Genomic DNA, 20991 nt, shown 5'->3' on the forward strand with positions numbered 1-20991 from the left:
GGCAAACAACTGGCATGGCAAAAGGATATCAGAATGTAGATGAATGCAGACGAGTGCTCAGACACACCTTTCCTTCCTGTGTTTGTGGATCTCTAAACGGAATGCACAAAGTGTAGTTGTCACCCTTCCCAGACGTGAATTGGAGACAGGCTGCAAGGCACACAGAGCAGTAAGAGCAGAGAAATGCCCCCTTTCTGCCAAAGTGGCATTTCTAAAATAATTATGTTTAATGCAACTTTACCAGTAAAGAGGATTTATCATTACCATTCGAATTATATGAAACATGATGTAGCTACTCCTTTCTCGAATTGCAGTTTAAAAGAATATTAAGAAATTCTCAATGCTGGCCTATGAGAGGAGTAGGCCTCACATTAGTGAAAATGGTTTTGAGAGTTTTTCACTACCAGGACATGTAAAATGTAAAAGTCCATGTCCTGCCTTTTACTTACATAGCACCTTGCCCTATTATCTACCTAGGGCCTACCTTTGGGGGTGATTTATATGTAATAAAAGGAGAGTTTAAGGTTTAGCAAGGGGGTATAACTGCTAAGTCGAAATGGCAGTGAAACTTCACACAAAGGCTCTGTAGTGGCAGGCCTGAGACACGTTTAAAGGGCTACTTAGGTGGGTGGCACAATCAGTGCTGCAGGCCCTCTAGTAGCATTTAATTTACAGGCCCTAGGTATATGGCATCCCAATTTACATATAACGTACAAGTAAACTAAATGTGCCAATTGGGTATACATCAATATTACCATGTTTATGGGAGAAGCACATGCACTTTAACACTGGTCAGCAGTGGTAAAGTGCTCAGAGTTCTAAAGCCAACAAAAAGATACAACATAAATCTGAGACAAACAGGCAAAATGTTTAGAGGAAGCCCGACCCAAGGCTGACATGTCTGACCATGGGGCTGTCGAGAAGGAATGCACGAAGTCCAGCTGTCATCCACCACAGATGTGCATTGGAGACAGGCTTCAGACAACAGAGCCAAGAGCAAGAAAATGCCAACTTTCTAAAAAATGTTTTCTTTCAAGAAAGAGAAGAATCTAAAAGACACGTTGACGAGAGCACTTTTACCACAAATACCAAAAAGGACATATAATACACTATGGGGTTTGCCAGTGGTTTTGGGACATTACAAATGTGGACACTGTGCAGCATGCAAATTAAGTTTAAATACAACGGAATTTTGCTACAAGGATAATACATTCACCTTGACTGCATTTACAAATTGTAATATACATGATGTTATTTATGTGATCTGGTGTCCTTGTAATCTTATGTACATTGGCAAAACGACACAGAAGGTAAAATGCAGGATCCTGCAACACAAAAGCAGAATCAAATGCAAAACAGTAGGAGCGCCCTTAGTGGAACATTATGAAAGACTCCAACATAACAGTGATGTCTTAAAATGGCAAATTATTGACCAAATTACTTTGGGTCCAAGAGGAGGTGATAAAGACTACCTCCTCGCCAAACGTGAATTGTACTGGATGGAAAAATATGAAACTATAAGTGATGGACTGAATTCCTTAGAGGATTGGAGACAGGCCTCTTTATTGTAACTTTTATGTCTTTCCTATCACTTGCTTACTGAGGTTTCAAGGCATATCTGGGACTACAGGATTTTAGAGCATATGTCTAATAATCACAATTTGTGTATATATATATGAATCACACGGGTATATACATAAATATTTGCTTCCTAATGACCTTCCACATCAGGAATTAGAAATAGATGTTTAACTTGTTATAACATCTGTAAAATGCTGCAGAATACTATGGGGGTCATTACGACCTTGGCGGGCGGCTACCGCCGTGCGGCCGCCAATGCGGACGCACCCACACGGCCCCCATTACGACATTCCCGCTGGGCCGTGGCCGCAAACCAAGTTTGCGCCCGCCGGCCCAGCGGGGATGAGGCCGCAACATAGGAGCCGGCTCCTAATGGGGCTAAAATGGTGGGAAACCGCCGGCCCCGGAGGTGCGACCGCGGCGGCTGGAAGCACCGCCAGCCGGTTGGCGGTGCTTCCGTCCTTTTAGCCCTGGCGGTCTCGGACCGCCAGGGTCAAAATGACCCCCTTTGTGTTTGGTCACAATATATATACTTTTCCTTATTCAGAAATGACCATAAACCTTTTTAAATAAACTCATAGCATATTTTAAATTATAGCAATCGACAAATGGGTTAATGTATAAATTAATTGTGATGCATAAGATTAAACCTTGACATTACTAATTCTTAAATTTATACGTTCATTTCAATAAGTTCCCTTTTAGTCTGATGTATGCGAATCCAATACTAATTTAGGGCAGCCAATGAGAAGTTGCTAAATCCAGCTATTGGCTCTATGGGAAGCCGGACCATTTTAGGCTCTCGATGTATAAGATAGGACCTTGTCTCTTTACATAGTGACCTGTATATGAAAGAGTCCCTACACGATAACATGATAGACAATCTTTGTGCGGTATAATGAGATTATACGTGATACTCTTAAATAAACTCTAACATTACCAATGAGAATCTGTATTTATTCCAATGCCTTTTTATTTATGTATTATTTGTGAACACGAAGCCGGTTTTAGCGTCCTACGTACACATAACGTAAATATGCTAAAGCGGACCAGAAAGAGCACGTTTCCAAAACGGACTGAGCCGGCTCCAGCGTCTTACGGATGTATGACTTTAGTACGCCCCAGCGGACCAGAAAGGGCACCTGTTACGGGTTGCCGGTTCAAAGCGTCCTTTAGTACAATGGCGCTTCCCACATCACCTTTCTAGGTGGACCACAGAGGACACAACCTACCCGATTAGGCACACATGAGCCTACTCTATTTAAATGCTCCTGCTAGACGCAGACGGGAGGTTGCAATTCGGCTTCTTTCGTTGTGCGGGATGACATTCTAAAAGTAAGTTGATTTCAATACCAGTATCTAGGACTGAAGTTTTAATATCTGTATTTTAGCATTCTAAAACTCGTTCTCCATGTTTTTAGAGCTATGAATTTAAAATCAGCCGCCATTATTGCCATTAAGTGATGATTTAATTGAGAGATTATAACTCTGGTGAAGAGTCCTAATAATAGGCATCACTTAAAACGATTGCTACTGTGCAGAATCGCTAACATTGTAAGTAATTTTACACAGAGAATGATTTTTGCAGTACAATTAATATCAAGGGACAAAAATTTCTTAAGAATTTGTGTTCCTATTAGGTAGACGACCAATAAAGTTTGGCAAACAATATCAAGATATGAATATATTAAATCTGAACCAATAGGTGAATGATACTCCCCATTTGTTGTATTTAAATAACTTATGTATTTGAGTTTCTTTTATGAATACAGTATAGTCCCCAATATTATAATAGAATATTATTTGTTTCTAGGTGCTACCATATAGAGAGATTCTCAGTCCTGATGATGACCCGCTATTGATTCATATCTATATACAGGGTCGAAACGTCGACTAAAATTGATTGTGGATTGATATTATATGACTTTGAGTGACTTCAGGACTCCTGGATTGAAGGAGCCTTTGGAAGTTCACGAGTCATTGATTTTAACCACATATTTTGTATATATTGTACATAACACCATCACCTTTGTTCACAATATTCACTTTCACTGTGTTTGTAAGTTTAGGAGCACCTAGAATTGTATTTTTATGATAACAATAAGAAGTCTATGATGAGTTTTGTAGATTGTAATAATTGAGTTGACAAAAGAAATAAAATATAAATTAATCCAAGGAGATTGGATGAACTGAATTTAGTCCTTTCCTTGAAAAAGTAACTTTACTGTGGAAGTCAGGTTTACTTCCCCCTTGTAGTGACCATATACTATTTCTAATGTTTATGGATCCAGGTCAAAGGGTTAGTGGGTTTTGTCCCATTTTTTGAATCAACAGCGTGGAAAAGGGGCGTAACATTGACAGCGGCTCCAAATGAAACCACCGCCAATGTTGGTGTGCGGCGGGTGCAGCTGGCTGTAAATTGGGCAGTGACCTGCGTGATGGGGCACTGAACGGGGGCCCCTGAGCACCCCTTCTGCCAGCAATTCCCTGGCGGGAGAGCCCACCAGGGAAAGGCTGGTGTAGAAGGGATCATTATCCGAGGAGCAGCGCTGCCCTGTTGGAAAATGATTCCCTTCACCGTCAGGCTGCAGATCGGTGGCAGCCTGGCAGTAGAGGAGGGCCGCCATAGGTGGCCCTCACTGTCTCCATAATATGGCAGTTCAGACCACTGTGCCGGTGGCGGTTTTTGCCCCCGCCGCCGGTATGGCGGTCTGAACCTCCGGGGATTGCAATGACCCCCTTTGTCTTCTGGGGTGCAGTCCTACTGTTCTTCTTCACTGGTGGTTCATCTTTTGCACCTTCATCCGGGTTAGCAGGAGCTCCTGTTCTCCCTGGACTCTTCTTTGCTTCTTGGACTTGGTCCCCTTCTTCCACGGGTCATCTGGTCCAGGAATCCACTATTAGTGTCTTGAAGTCTCTTCTTGTTCTTGCATAATTCTTCTTCTCGTTTCTGTGTGTGTTCTAAGAACGATACTGTGATTTACTCCTGCTTTCCTGGTCACTGGTGTGGGTTCTAGTCCTTATCTTTGGGGTTTTCTAGTACTCCAAGCTCCCCTCTACACACTACACTTGCCTAGATGGAGACCGACTTTCGCATTGCAATTTCTTAGTATTTGGTTTGTGCTCCCCCTATGCCCATTTCTAACTATTGTGATTTTCACTAATTGCACAGATTTCTAACAGTTTTTATGCCTATTTCTGCATGCTAGTGTATGTAATTTGTGTGTTATGTACATCCTAAGGGAGCATAGTCTCTGTAGTATTTTTGGTATTTGTGTCACCAAAATAAAGTACCTTTATTTTTGTAACACTGAGTATTTTCTTTCATGTGTGAGAGTACTGTGTGACCGCTGTGGTATTGCATGAGATTTGCATGTCTCCTAGATAAGCCTTGCCTGCTTATCCACAGCTCCCTCTAGAGAGCCTGGCTTCTAGACACTGCCTACATTTTACTAATAAGGGATAACTGAACCTGGTATACGGTGTAAGTACCATAGGTACCCACTACACACCAGGCCAGCCTCCTATAACAACAAATCTTTTACAACTACTCAAACCCATAAGGATTGAAAAATGAATCAACATTTGGATATTGGTTAGCAGAAATTAAGGGACCAATGGGTTCCAAATAAATGATCCAGAAAAGGGTGTTTGAGATCATGAGGGGAGCTGGCAAAGGTCTTTTGACCTCATAGGGCTTAATCAGTTGACAAATATCTCGATGTCTAACATGATCCCTAGTTGTTTATAGAGATTTCAATGTATGAAAACGCGGCCACGACATGCATTGCTTTGTTGAGTTTTACGGCGCGCTAATATCCTGAATGATTTTTGGCATATGACTTCAGTGGAAGTAGTTCTTCTCCTGACCATGGCCGGTAACTAGTAGTTTTGTGCTAGTTGACACAGACCTGGAGTGAGTAAAAGTCCATTTTTAATCTCTTTTTTTTTTAATGAACATATTGAATTCGTATTTTTGATGTTCTAAAAAAGATTGTTGCAGTCCTGATGAAGCGCCAGTGGATCCCTTTTGGACAATTATTTAGGCGCGAAACATGTTGACTTATTTTAGTGGTCAAAGTTACTGTGCTTGACTCTTTGGGGATGTAAAGTGTGGGATCATCAATTCCCCTTCACTTTTCCAGTGTTTTTAATCTTGACCGGGTCTTTGCTCATTTGTTAAACATTTTTTTATATTGAGGAGGTACCCAAGCCAAATTTTTTTTTTCATTTTGCATCTCTCCATCTGTTTCTTAGTAACCTAAGATTTGTTGGTACTAAGACATTAATAACCTTTATATGGCTAGATGGTCCCATGGAGGACCCCGTCAGACATTGCAGTGTCAGTCTGACACGGAGCAGAGCCTGATGATGATGCATGAGGGCTATTGCTTCCGAATGAGTGTGTGCCTATGTTGAGAGGTTTGCATGACCTCCACCTTCTGGAACTGTGCACTCATTATTTCTATAGAGATTAGGCCACCAGTAGTGTTTATGTAGCATTTCTATAGTTGCATTTATTCCTGCAAGTGCAGGGGCCAACCCCTCTTGGGCTTTCTTGGTTAATTCTAATCTAGACAGGTTGTTAAGTATTATTCTGTCTTCCACTCCTGGTATGGCAACTACAGGAATGTTTTCAGATTTAAGAGTGTAGTATTTAGGAAGAAACCTGCTGGATGTTTCTCAGCATGCTTGGTTGCTTTTCTGGGTGTTACTATATCTGTGTTGATCTTCTTTGGAGATCCAGACAAGACTGCTTCTCAGATAGTCTGGATTGCAGCTTGGTCAGCTGCACAGTCCCCTTTAGCATGAAAACACCTTTGCTAATGACCCAAAGTGTGCCTGATATGGATCAATGGGAGACTGTCTTGTAATACATCTACCTTTCTCTGCTGCTTATTCTTTATAGATGTTCCCTTTAAATCCTTGAATCCATTCAATCACCACTGTTGCCAATAGACACTGAAGCCTTGCACACAGAAAAGAGTCAGACTCTATGAGTATGGGAACGTATCAAGTCAGCTTTTTGTAACGCAAGTAGCAGGGCATGTAATTCTGCATGCAGTGCTATCATCCACAGGTTTAGTGTGGCTCTGTTGTGGGATAAACTCGCCATCTTTCACTACACCTTGCACTATTGCACAGGCTGTGGAGTACTTACATTTGTTTCTACTGCTGGTTGAGCAGAGCCATCTGTGTAAAAGATGCTCTGGTAAGACTCAACAGGAGTCTGAACAATACCCTGTTCATATTGGAGAAAAGCTTGCATAAGAATAGAGGGATCATCCTGAAACATTTTCATTTACTGCATTCCAAGGAGTGTCCCACTATACCCATCTAGGGTGTATGGCACAAGCATTAGAAATGTGTGCCTTCATGGCCGCCTCTAGTGCTGGTATGTGAAAAACAATAATAATGACTTTCCTGCGCCAAGGAGCATTCTTTTACAATAGCTGTTTGTACAACTGTCAGGATTTTTTTCAATCAAAGCAAATCATGCTTCAGATATGGAATACAATTGAGACTTGTAAGCAATGGGGTCAGTCTGCCTTTCATTGCAAGTCACATAGATGTAACCATAGTGACTTGGTATGACTCTGATAACTAGGTTGGTTTTATTGTCTCTAGTTTGTAAATAGCTTGTCCCAAGCATGTCTGCTTGTAGAGTACACAACATATCAGTATGCATGTTCACCCACTGTTTAGAGGAAAATGTGGGAGAAATCCGGTCATATTTAGGCTTCACTCTCTGCATGTAATGAGGCAAAATAAATATGTCCGAAGTAAAAAGCCCCAACAAGGATTACAACTTTTTCAGGGTATCAGGAGGCTGCAAGGTAGGGCACTTCTGAAGGAAGTCCTGAGCTAAGCCCTGACCTTGATGGATAATTCATATCCAAGTCACTCTCAGGTAAGCAATCTGTGATTTCTTAAAATTAATTTGTAACCATGTGATGTTAACATAGTCAAAACTGTCTACCCTAGCAAGGTGTAGGTATAGATTATCACCAGCTAAGTAGAAATCAACAATATATGTCAATTCCTCAGGATCTGGTTGTGAGATCTCAATGATTCATGCTGATCACAAGCCTGAACTACTCCTATAGCCCATAAGCAATAGTCAAAATTTGAACTTCACTCCATTGGAACTAAAGGCAGTTAGATACTCACCTTCAGGCGCTATGTTTTGACTGAAAACCCCATTGGAAATATCCATGGTCATTTTGCGTTTTTTCTGCACCAGAGGTTCATCATTAATCCTGTGCTGTGTGCATTTTGCTCTGCATACGTTTGGGTATGCAAGTCCTAATTTCTGTAGTCTTAGATTAGTCCATAAGAACCGTCTGGTTTAGAGACATGAAAAAAGGATGTGTTCGTTGGAGAAAGACAAGGCTTTATAAATGCCTTGATACTGCAATTGTTCTAATATTGATTCGATTACTTCTGTTTTTCAAAGGTATTGTGCTTGACGTTGTGGTTCACTACGTAATGGAATAACATGTAGACTAGAATGTTCATCCCACCACACTTTATTTCTATATAATGCTGTAGCCTGTTTTGAGGCCCACTCACCATCATAAATCTCCCTGATATTCTCAGATACTATTGGCTACTCTTATAACTTCCTCCTCCCCCCGGGGTGGTTTCCTAATGAAGGCTGGAGGCCAGTCTTCGTCTGCTGGGATGATGTCATAACCATCAGATAGTTGAGTCCAGAGGAGTGATTTGACAATACAAGGTATGTTTCCGTCAATTTGTATTTTTAACTTATAAACCCTTTCAGAATGATTAAAATGTTGATCTGGAGTCACAATCTGTATAAAGTTATCAGTTGGAGTTGCATCCAGAAACCTCTGAAGCATCTGATGTTCTATTGTGACTTATGCAGCACTGTCTAGAACCTTTCTTGCCCAAGTCCTGTTTTTCAATAGGACTTGTAGTTGAATCAACAATCACAACGTCCACACTGAGCTTGAAGTATCTTTATTTAGCACACATGTTCTGTGCTACCTCCTTCTAACAACTGCTGTTACTATTTGTATACATTTCAAAGCATCCCCAACACTCTTTCTTACATCAGTCACATTCCATATACTCACACTCTCTCTTATATATATATATATATATATATATATATATATATATATATATATACACACACACACACTCTGTCTTGCATCACATTCCTACATTCACGCCCCTCCCGCCCCCCCAAAAAGCAAATAGGCATTAAAGTATATCAAGTAATTTAACAATGTTAACAATTTAACAATGTTCAATCAGTCTATCCATTTTCTTTGAAGTTCTTCCAGATTTTCTAAGTAAACGTGACTCCTGTTGATTGTCAAAATGCATGTCTTCTCGCTTACTGCATCTTGCTTTAAACTTCTTGAAAAAAGTTTTATTTCTTGTTATTATTCTGTTTTCATTTTCTGCTGTAACAGCTATTCTTTGAACTGTTGTTACTTTCATAGGTGTACTGTGAAATCTACTTTGAGAGGTTCAAGTTTGTTGTTGTCTCACTAATATTAAATCACCTACTTGATATTCTTGATTTTGGATGTTTCTTCTACAAATCTGCATAACATTTCTTTTTATATTTTGTATCCTTGTCTCTTTTTAATATTTCCATATGATCTTTTGGCAGAATTGCTGGAAGAGGTGGCAAACGTGTTTGACTGGACTGTCCTAACATTAACTCTGAAGGGTGTTTTCCATTTGAACCACTTGACATAAAGCTTGATTTAAATGAAATATGTGAATGTTTTGCTCTCTGTATTGCCTTTTTAATGGTGGCCATTAGTCTTTCCACTATGCCATTAGCCTGAGGCCACATTGGAGTTATTCTTTTATGTATTATTCGCATATAATTAATGCATATTTGAAATTCACTGGAGTTGAACGGTGGACCATCATCTGTCTATTGTATTTTTGGCATTCCAAATTGCTAACAAATAATGCCTAGAGGCTAATGGCCCAAAAAAGGCTGTTGCTATATTAGGTCAAACAGCATCCGGTAACTTAGACACATGTAATTCTTAATTTTTTTGTTTTTTTTAGTGGTGCACTGACATAAATGACAAGTCTGTATAACTTCTTCTGCTTGACTGTCTAATCTGGGATACCATATCTTTTCTCATAAAAAGTTTTTGTGGCAGATACATCTCTGTGACTTTAATGAGCCAAATCAGTTACACATCTTTGTAACATTGATGGAATAACTATTTTATTACCTCTGAGAAATACTCTAGATGAAGACACAGGTAGTTCATACTGTATATTCTTGAATGCCAAAATATCTTGTTTCCATTGATTGAAAAAGAGTTGCATTATTTATTAATCTCCATTTACGATCAAGCATGATCTTTACTTCTTGAATTGTTTCATCATTTTGTGTTGCTTCAATTAATTATTTTTCAGAAACAATTCTTGATACAGTTTTTCTAATTATAAAACATATGTATTCTCCTGCTTCCATCTGTTGATTAACACCATCTGTAACTGGGTGCCTAGAAAGATAATCTGCTTGATTTCGCTCTTTTCCTGGTTTATGAAAGATCTTGAAATTAAAATCCATTAACCTCATTCCCCATCATTCAATTTTTTCGAGGCATTTTTGTTTTTGGATTGCCAAAAATAGAAAGCAGAGTCTGATGGTCTGTTATGATGAAAAATGGTTTCCCATAAAGGAAATCATGCTAGTGTTCACAAGCCCAAACAACTGGCAAAACTTTATTTTTCTGGCTGCGAATATCTGGTAAGTGAAACTACATAATGATGCTTTTCCCTACCAGACTTATGATGCACTAATATTGCACCAAGTCCTACAGGATTAGCATCCACTACCAATTCTGTGCATAGTTCTGGATCAAAATATTTCAAATTTTCTGCTGATGATATTTTTTCTTTTATCTTTTTAAAAGCATATTCACATTCATTTCTCCAAAGACACTTTTGGCCTTTTTAGAGTGCTTATAGTAGCAACACACTGATATTTTGAGAGCAATAGCTAGCCATTCCCAAAAAATGAGTGCAATTCGGACACATCTTTAGGTCTGAGCACTGCATTGAGAAATATTGGCCCCCATTATGACATTGGCAGTCAGGTGACCGCCACGCCGGTGATGGCATTAGTTTGGTCACCCGGCTGGCGGTAATGACCACCAAATTATGACCATGGTGGGGATCCCTCCCATAGACAGGCAATGTACCACCCCAACCGCTAGTGCGGTCCGACCACTGACCACGGTTGTAGCCACCTATAGGCAGGCAGAAGACAAGGATCCGCCCATCATATTATGACATAGCAGACCGTCAGGATTTATGGGGCGTTAGCACCACCACCAAAAGCCTGGCGGAAACATATAATATAAAAGGAGACACTCACCTCTAGGGATACAGAGGAGTCCATGGCCACCATGGAACCAGAACTGGAAGTCATCCCAAAGCTGTACCACGTGATGGCCGTCCAGGAGCACCAATGCCGATGAAGATGATGACGGTGAGTACAGCCGCCTAGCACACAAGGGAGGGAGGGGAGAGTGACACACATGCACAACACACACCATACATACACACGCCCAGAACAATCTGCAGAGTAAATCAACGGCAACAGAACCCAGGAGCAAAGAGAGCTGGACACATACCTCTGGTCCAACCACTGTAATCATGTTGGATAATGAGCGTAAATCCAAATAATGATAAAGTACATATTTACAAGCAGGCCCATTTGCCAGGCCAAAGTCCACAAATGGCCACAGGGCAACGTCCAAGGGCCCAACTTGACTCCTGACAACATTGGCACCCCATTGGGCAGAGACATCAGGGAGATGGCAGGCAGGCACCACAGGGGGCATGGGTGATAGGGGGGTGGTTTCTTGGGAGGTGGGTCCTTGACCTTTGAAGGGGTTGGGTCCTTGCTGTTCTGGGTAGGGGGCAGAGGAGTGGCCTTGGGACGGGGGCCGGAGTGCCACTTTTGTTCCCCCTAATGGCGGGGGAACTGTAAGGAGGATGTACAGGAGGGAAATGAGAGGTGGAGGGACTGGTCTGGGGGATGGGACTCTCCTCTTACGGGCAGGAGGGGGGTAGGGAAGAGGTCAAGTTGGTAAAGGAAAAGTGGGGTGTGGGAGTGGAGGTAGAGGAAGTGGTTGTAGGAGGAGGTGTGCTGGACTTGGGTGTAGGTGCATGAACAGTGTGCGTGTGTGAGGTGGATAGCTGTTGGGTGTCTGAGTGGGAGCGTCTATGTGTCTTTGGAGGGGCAGATAGGATGGGGAGGACAAACAGGATGTGTGGATATATGTTGTGTGGTGTCTGCAAGTGAGGTGGGTGTGCTGCATGAGGTGGTGATGGCGGTGGTGGTGATTGAGCATGTGTGTGGGGTGTGTGTCTGCGGGTCAGCTGTTGTGGTGACTGTGGGCAAGGCTGTACAGGTGGCAGGATCTGGGACTGATGATGTAGTGCATGCAGATGTCAGTGCTGATGTGACTGTGAGGGAGGAAGAGGATATAGACACAGTGGAGGCAGTGGTTGTTGTTGTATGTGCATCTGTGTATTGGCTGTGTGTGTGCTTGTGGAGTGAAGTGTGGTGTCTGTGCGAGTCCTGTCTGTTGTTTTGGGTGCATGCTTGTCAGAATGTGTGCGTGGGAACGGTTGGGGGAGAGGAGACAGAGACTGGGAAGAGGTAGTAGGAGGGGGGACGGAAGAAACAGGGATACTGACTGCCGTCAGAGAGGAGGCCAGAGACTGAAACGATCTGTGCAGGGCTGCGAAGTCACCGAGAATGCCCTGCAGTCTCTCAGGTGGGTGACGTGCCCACTGGTTCTGGAGGGGGCAACATGCCGTGTGCTTGGTCCTGGGGAGTGATAGGCCACAGTCTCTCAAGTGGGTGTCTTCCCCAATGGTTCTGGAGTGGGCAACATGCCCTGTGCTTGGTCCTGGGGAGTGATAGGCCACAGTCCCTCAGGTGGGTGACTTGCCCACTGGTTCTGGAGGGGGCAACATGCCCATTACTCTGTCCTAGGGAGTGCAAGGCCACAGTCTCTCAGGTGGGTGACTTGCCCACTGGTTCTGGAGGGAGCAACATGCCCTGTGCTTGGTCCTGGGGAAAGAGGGACAATGGTTGCCATCAGAGAGGAGGCCAGAGCCTGGATCGATTTCTATTAGGCCACCAATCCACTGTGAATACCCTCCAGTAATGCACTTCATTGCTGCATCTGGGCTACCAGCCCCTGGATGGCATTCACAATGGTTGACTGCCCTATAGAGATGGATCTCAGGAGGTCAACAGCCGCCTCACTCAGGCCCACATGCCTCATTGAGGCAGGGCCTGAGGTGCCTGGGGCGAAGGAGATGCCCACCCTCCTGGGGGAGCAGTCACGGGCAACTCAATGAAGAGCTGCTGGGAGGGCGGTGCTGGAACAGGGCTGGCAGAAGATCTTGTAGCGGCTGTAGCTGGGGTGGTAATAGAAGTGTCCGCCACCACCAGGGAACTTCCATTTGAGGAGGTATCTGTGTCTGAATTGTCCCCTCCAGTCTCCACCGTGGTGCTCCCATCACCCTCCGTCCCACTGGTACCTGGGCGAAGACCTGCAGAGGCAATACACACAGGAAAAGACCATTAGACAGACAAACAGTCCAGCCAGTTACACATATGGCCCACCATACCTGTTTCCATCACCATTGGCACACACATAGCCCAGCACACAATGTATACACCACAAAGAGGACATCCACCCACCCCCTTACACGAGGCCTTCACACACACAGCTCCATGCATTCATGCCACATGCATCGCGCCCACAGTGTACTCACCTGATGGTCTGGAGGCCCATACTGGGGGCCCATACTGGGGGCCCATACTGGGGTAGGACCCCATCCACCAGTCTCTCCAACTCCTCCGAAGTGAAGGCTGAGGCTCTTTCCCCGGTCACATGGGCCATGGTAGGTTCCAGACACAGGTCACAGCATCACATGCAGTGCAGGTCCTCTCCTATGGAAGGTCAGGTAGCAAGTGAGGATTGAGATAGAAAATGGTGGTCATGTCCGCGGTGGTGCATACCATCACCGCCGGCGTAAATCACCATTGGCTACTGTAACCCATACGGCCCAATATTAACCAATGAGGAGTTGCACGGTGGTTCCTGAGAGCCTCCCTCCACGGCGCACAACATCAGCAGAATTACCTCACTTCCACCTGTCCTTCCACACAGGACAGGAGGATGGTATTTCATGTGGGGCAGGCAGCCCTATGGATTCATGCTGCATCACAGGAGAAATCGGCACATACTGGACAAATCACACTGACCCATTATAAGTTCACAGATTGCAAACCCCTGTTGTGGCTCCATTGTTCAGTTTGTGACAGCCTCCCACTCTTGTGTCCCTTAGATACCTACCACTGCGGATGAATAGGAGATGGAGACATACCCCCCTGTACAGACCCCCGGTGGACTTAGCAACACTGGAGGACAGGCACATAATACTCACCTATAGACTGGACAGGGCCACAAACAGAGAGCTGTGTGCCCAATTGGAGCCAGACCTGATCTCATCTATTCGTCATCCGACTGGGATCCCCCTCTTGTGCAAGTGGTATCAGTGCTCCATTTCTTGGCAACTGGTTCTTTCCAAGTGATAATGTGCTTGGCAGCAGGGATTTCACAGCCAATGTTCTCAATCGTGCTGGAAAGAGTCTTGTCTGCCCTGGTAAAGCACAGGTGCAGCTACATTTCCTTCCCCCAGGTGGAAGAATTGGCCACTGTGAAGGCTGGATTCTATGCAATGGGACATATCCCCAATTATATAGGGGCAATTGACTGTACACATATAGCGTTTGTCCCCCTGCCACAATCACAGAGCTGTGCGCCCAATTGGAGCCTGACCTGATATCTGCTATCTGTCACCCCACTGGGATCCCCCCTCTTGTGCAAGCGCTATCTGTACTCCATTTCCTGGCAACTGGTTCTTTCCAAGTGACAGTGGGCTTGGCAGCAGGAATGTCACAGCCATTGTTCTCAATAGTGCTGACAAGAGTGTTGTCTGCCCTGATAAAACACATGGGCAGCTACATTGTTTTCCCCCAGGTTGAGGATTTGACCACAGTGAAGGCTGAGTTTAATGTAACGGGACATATCCCCAACATAATTGGGGCGATTGATGGTACACATATTGCATTTGTCTCCCCACCCCACCAGAATGAACAGGTGTTCAGGAATCGTAAGAGTTTCCACTCCATGAATGTTCAGATGGTGTGCTTGGTGGACCAGTACATCTCTCATGTCAATGCTAAGTATCCTGGGTTGGTACAAGATGCTTTTGTCCTGAGGAATAGCAGCATCCCAAATGTGATGGCCCAATTACAGAGGGACAGGGTGTGGCTAATAGGTGAGCCCTGTTTCCCACCCATTATATGTTGGTGGATGGGTATGGTGTGAGCCATATAGGATAGTGTGTGGCTAAATGTTGTCCCTCAATACTTGCATGTGACTCTGGTTACCCAAACCTATCATGGCTGCTGACCCCTGTGAGGAATGTCAGGACAAGGGCAGAAGAACGTTATAATGAGGCACATGGGCGAACCAGAAGGAGCATTAAAAGGAACTTTGGCCTCCTGAAGGCCAGGTTCTGGTGTCTCCATCTAACAGGTGGATCCCTGTGCTACTCACCCAAGAAGGTCTGCCAGATAATAGTGGCATGATGCATGTTGCACAACCTGGACCTCAGACGACATGTCCCTTTTCTGCAAGAGGAGGAGACTGGAGATGCCCATGTGGCAGCAGTAGACCCTGTGGACAGTGAGGATGAGGATGTGGACAACAGAATATCAGTTATACGACAATACTTCCAATAACACACAGGTAGGACAGTGTAACCTTACATTTCAATGACTTTGGTTGTAATCTGTGTGGACATGGCATGCTGATATTTTCCACTTCTTTGCCCACTTACTGTTCCCTCTGGCAATTCATTTTGCAGATGTTGGTGAATTCACATATAGTCCTGGTGCGATCACTACAGCCAGCTACAGGTCATTAATCTATACTTATTCTATGTACAGTTAATTTGCAATGTTTGTACCTGCTTCAAAGAATACATATGTGATATACATGACATACTCCAAATGGTTCTTTTTCAAAGTGTGTTTATTGAAGTGCTAACATATAGGGGGAAAGTGCAATGGGATGGGGTGATGATGGAGGAAAGTCCAGGGTACTGTTCCATTCTGTTTGTAGCACAGGTGCATTGTCCAAGGGGACATAGAAAGGGGAGCAATGGCAGTTCAAGGTGGACAGGGTGACTGATTGGGACACAAGGGTGACAATCAGGAGAGTCTCATTTCCTGGTGGGGGTCTTGGCAAGTGTCTCTGGCTTCTGTCTGGATCGCAGGGAACATTTGTGGGGTATTTCACCTTCTACAGGGGGAGGGGTGCTTGTGGCCTGTGAGACCTCTGGCGAGGCCTCTTGTCCACTAGCGGCAGCAGAAGTGGAAGGCTGTTCAGATGTCTGGCTAGTGGCAGGGGCCCGTTGGTGTGAGACTGCCTCCCTCATAATGTTGGCCATGTCTGCCAGCACCCCTGTTATGGAGATCAGGGTGTTGTTGATGGCCTGCAAGTCCTCCCTGATCCCCTGGTACTGTCCCTCTCCAACCACTTCCGTCGCAAAATCTTAGACATACACAACAGTTTCACACCTCACGCACCCGCCACACACACCACCAACTCGATCAGCAAAGACCCACCACCCCCCCAACCTACTACTCACCTGGGCTCCTACTAACGACAAAGAAACTGAAAAAATGATGAACTCCATCCACTCAGGCTCCCCTTCGGACCCCTGCTCCCACCACATTTACAACAAAGCCAGCCCAACCATTGCTCCCAAGCTTCGTGACATTATCAACAGCTCTTTCAAAGCTGCCACCTTCCCGGACCCTGGAAGCACGCAGAAAGCACCACTCTCTTGAAAAAGCCCAAAGCAGACCCTGATCACCTTACCAACTACCGCCCAATTTCACTCCTCCCCTTTCCCGCCAAGGTCGCTGAGAAACTAGTGAACACCTGCCTGTCTCACTTCCTAGAGGAAAGCAACACACTGGACGCCTCCCAGTCTGGGTTCCGCAAGAACCACAGCACGGAAACCGCCCTCATCGCATGCACTGACGACATCAGAACCAGAGTCAACAAAGGCGAGACCGTTGCACTCATCCTCCTGGACCTCTCCGCTGCCTTCGACACTGTCTGCCATCAAACACTCCGCACACGCCTCCACAATGCAGGTATTCGACACAAGGCCCTAGACTGGCTGACCTTCTTCCACACCGAAAGAACCCAAAAAGTCCGCCTCCCTCCCTTCCACTCCACAGCCGCCATAATCATCTGCGGAGTCACCCTCAGCCCCACCCTTTTCAACATTTACATTACCCCGCTCGCCAACATCCTCTGACCACACGGACTCACCATCATATCCTACACAGACAACACCCAGCTCATTATCTCCCTCACCCAAAACCCTACCACCACCAAAACCAACCTCCACGCTGGACTCCTTAACACCGCAACATGGATGACAGCTAACCACCTCAAGCTCAACTCCAACAAAAACAAAGTCATCATTTTTGGCCCCAACAAAACCATATGGGATGACTCCTGGTGGGCCACCTCCCTAGGCCCTCCACCAACACCCTCAAACCACGCACGTAACCTCGGCATCATCCTGGACCCCTCCCTCTCCATGACCCAGCAAATCAACGCCATCACCTCCTCCTACTTCAACACACTCTGCATACTGCGAAAAACCTTCAAATGGATACCCATAGAGACCAGAAAGACGCACTCATCAGCAGCAGGCTAGACTACGGAAACGCCCTCTACACCGGCACCACACTAAAACTCAAACGCAAACTCCAGAGGATCCAGAACGCAGCCTTGACCTCCCACGCCATGAACAAACGCAGCCGCCCACCTCATCCTGGACCTCCCACGTCATGAACACATCTCCCCACATCTCAGGTCCCTTCACTGGCTTCCGATCGACAAAAGGATCACCTTCAAAATCCTCATCCACGCACACAAATCCCTCCACAATGCAGGACCGACCTACCTCAACGAAGGAGTGAACGTCCACACTCGCACTCGCCACCTCTGCTCTGCCGACCTCGCTCTCGCCACAGTCCCCCGCATCCAACGTGCCACCACCGGAGGCAGATCCTTCTCCTACCTCGCCACCAAGGCCTGGAACTCCCTCCCCATCAACCTCCGCAAGACTCAGAACCTCCTGCTCCTCAGAAAGAACCTCAAGACGTGGCTGTTCGAACAGTAATCCACCTCCCCTCATTCACCCCACCACCAGCGCCTTGAGACCCTCACGGGTGAGTAGCGTGCTCTATACATTTTTTTGATTGATTGATTGATTGATTGAACGCCTGTTCTCCTGCACGTTGTCCAGGATCTGGCCCATTGTGTCCTGGGAATCTTGATAGGCTCCCAGGATCTCAGAGAGTGGCTCCTGGGGAGTTGGTTCCCTGGGCCTGTCCACCCCCTGGTGCACAGCAGTCCTCCCAGTTTCCCTGTTGGCCTGTGCCTCTGTCCCCTGAACCATAAGTGCCCATTGCCACTGACCCCAGGTCCCTGATTGTCTAGGGGGTAAGGTGTGGCCCGTGGTACCTGTAGAGATGGGCACACTGCTGATTGACGTGCCATGGGGACAGAGGTGTGGGTACCCTGGGTGGGTGCTGTGATGGTGTTTCCAGATGGGGGAGGCTCTGTGATGGTTTGTGACTGGGTTTGGGTATCCGGCTGTCCAGTGGTCCCTGATGGGTCAGGTAGGTCATCCAGATCCGGAAGAACAGAGTTACTGTCATCACTGTGAGCCTCTTCTGTTGGGGGACTGGATAGTGCTGGCACCTCACCTCTGCTGACATTGGCTGGGGTACCTGTGGGGATGTAAATGATGTGTTATGGTTTATGTGTCTGCCATATTGTACATCCATGGCTTCCCCTCTATGGTTGGATTTGTCCTGCAAGCTTTCACTTGTGTATGTTAGTGTGTGGTGGGATTGTTAGTTCTCTATAGTGTGCATGCTTTAGTGATGAGTGTCCATGCAGGGCTGTCAGGGGTGTCCATGCATTGGTAAAGCATGCAGGGCTTGGCATTGGGATAAGTGAGATGTGATGGTGGAGTGTGTGGGATCTGGTGGAGTGATGGGAGTGAGGGTGAGGGTATGTGATAGCATACAGGTAGGGGGGTTATAATAGTAGAGAGTTGACTTACCAGAGTCCAGGCCTCCTCTGACTCCGGCCAGGCCCTCAGGATGCAGTATTGCCATGACTTGCTCCTCCCATGCTGTGAGTTGTGGGGTAGGAGGTGGGGGTCAACCGCCAGTCCCCTGGATAGCGAGCTGGTGTCTTGCTGCTATGGAACGTACCTTCCCCCATAGGTCGTTCCATCTCTTCCTGATGTCATCCCTAGTTCTGGGGTGCTGCCCTATGGTGTTGACCCTGTCCACAATTCTTCGCCAAAGCTCCATCTTCCTGGCTATTGATACCTGCTGCACCTGTGCTCCAAACAGCTGTGGTTCTACCCTGACAATTTCCTCCACCATGACCCTTAGCTGCTTCTCTGTGAAACAGGGGTGTCTTTGTGGTGCTATGGGTATTATGTGAGGTGTGTTGGTGAGGGTGTGTTGGGTAATGTGTTGCGGTGTGTAATATGGAGTGTGTGAGTGGTGTATAGGTGTGAGTAGTGTGTGGCTCTAGTTGTGTCAGTGGTCTTGGTGTCTGTCTGGTGGCAATGCTTTGTACTTTATAGTGGTGTGGGTGTGGTGTGTGTATGGGTGTCAGGTGTGTGTTGTTTGAATTGGCCAATGTGGTGTTGTTTTGTATGTGGGTGTCCATTCTGAGCGCTGCGGTATGTACTGCCAACGGTTTACTGCCATTGAATGTCCTCCGTGGTGATTCGTGGGTCATAATGTGATGGGTGGCGTTCTGTTGGCGTAACGGTGTAGGTTTTGGGACCGCCACTTTATCACTGACCTTTGGTCTGGCAGATTTGTGTATGTGGCTGAATTCTGTCAGATTGGAGGGTGTGTGTCATAATATGGTGAACGGATAACCGCCACTGCGGCGATAAGCTGGCAGCAGTCAGTGTGGCGGTAAGTGGGATTTACCGCTAATGTCATAATGAGGGCCTTTATCTTTTACAGGTCTTATTATGTTTTTTTAATGTTTCCTGAAAACTTTCAGCAGCTGAACATATGTCAAAATTTATATTGTGATGTATCTAGACCGACTGTCAATGTCCAATTCATGATACCCTTTATATAAATCCAAATTCGAAAAAAGTGGCACCATTAATACTACTGATCATGTCATTTAAATGTAGGCCATAGTATCTTTCTCTTTCAATTGCTGTATTAGGGACTCTCCTGTCAGCACAAATCCTGATGTCCTCTGTACCTTTTCTTGGGACCACTAAGTAGGTGATACGCATGGCATTGGGTCATTGATCGGTTCAATTATGTCTTGTTGAAGTAGTGAATTAATTTATTTTCCAACTTTTGTTTGTTTTGTTTGTAAATGTATTGGAATTCTTCTATGAATTTGATCTATTTGTTTTACTGCTTTATTAAGATGCAATGTGATCATTTTATCTTTCCATTTGCCCAGTCTATTAAATAAATCTGGATATTGTTTTAATATCTGGTGATCAGACATCATGTTACAAGTCATTACTAATAAATCCATGACTTGTGCAGTGACATTATTTAGTAGCCATGGTCCAGGAACTTCACCCTTTAACACATGCATTTCTACTTTACTAATTATATCTTCATATTGCAACATATCTTCAAATTTTTCTAAGCATTGAACAGGAGGTTTAGATCCCTATTGGAAAACACTGATATTTGAAGGACTTAAAAGAGGTTGTTACTTAATTTTTTGATATTCAGTAATACACATAATATTAAATGTCACTCCACTGTGGAGGGCAAAAGGAACTTTTTGACTTCCAACCATTATGTTTACATGTTGCGGGACCTGGGCCGGATACCTTACTGTTATTCAGATTCCATGAAGAAGTGCCACACCAGACAGACGTAGGGGCAACCACTCCTTTATTTATCCAGGGTATTATTGTTTACTATATATCTTGTTTTCTTATGATCGGTAGAGGTGTGGCTTTGCACTCCTATTTTACACAGTCTTTCTTTTCTTCTTCTCTTACTTCTCTCCCCTTTAAGATGTCACAATATCCTGTTCTCTCTTCTCCCATTACAGGGACTGTGTGCTACAGGGAGAAAAAAAATGTAATTCCAAGTAAGTGGACGGTTTTAGATTTGATGAGGGAGGGGTGGGACAGGTCTGTGAGAGACTGGGTTCACCCGTGCTTCTCAGCAGAAGTGTATATCCTATG

This window comes from Pleurodeles waltl, chromosome 9 (genome assembly GCF_031143425.1).
Source record: "Pleurodeles waltl isolate 20211129_DDA chromosome 9, aPleWal1.hap1.20221129, whole genome shotgun sequence".
Lineage (NCBI taxonomy): Eukaryota > Metazoa > Chordata > Amphibia > Caudata > Salamandridae > Pleurodeles > Pleurodeles waltl.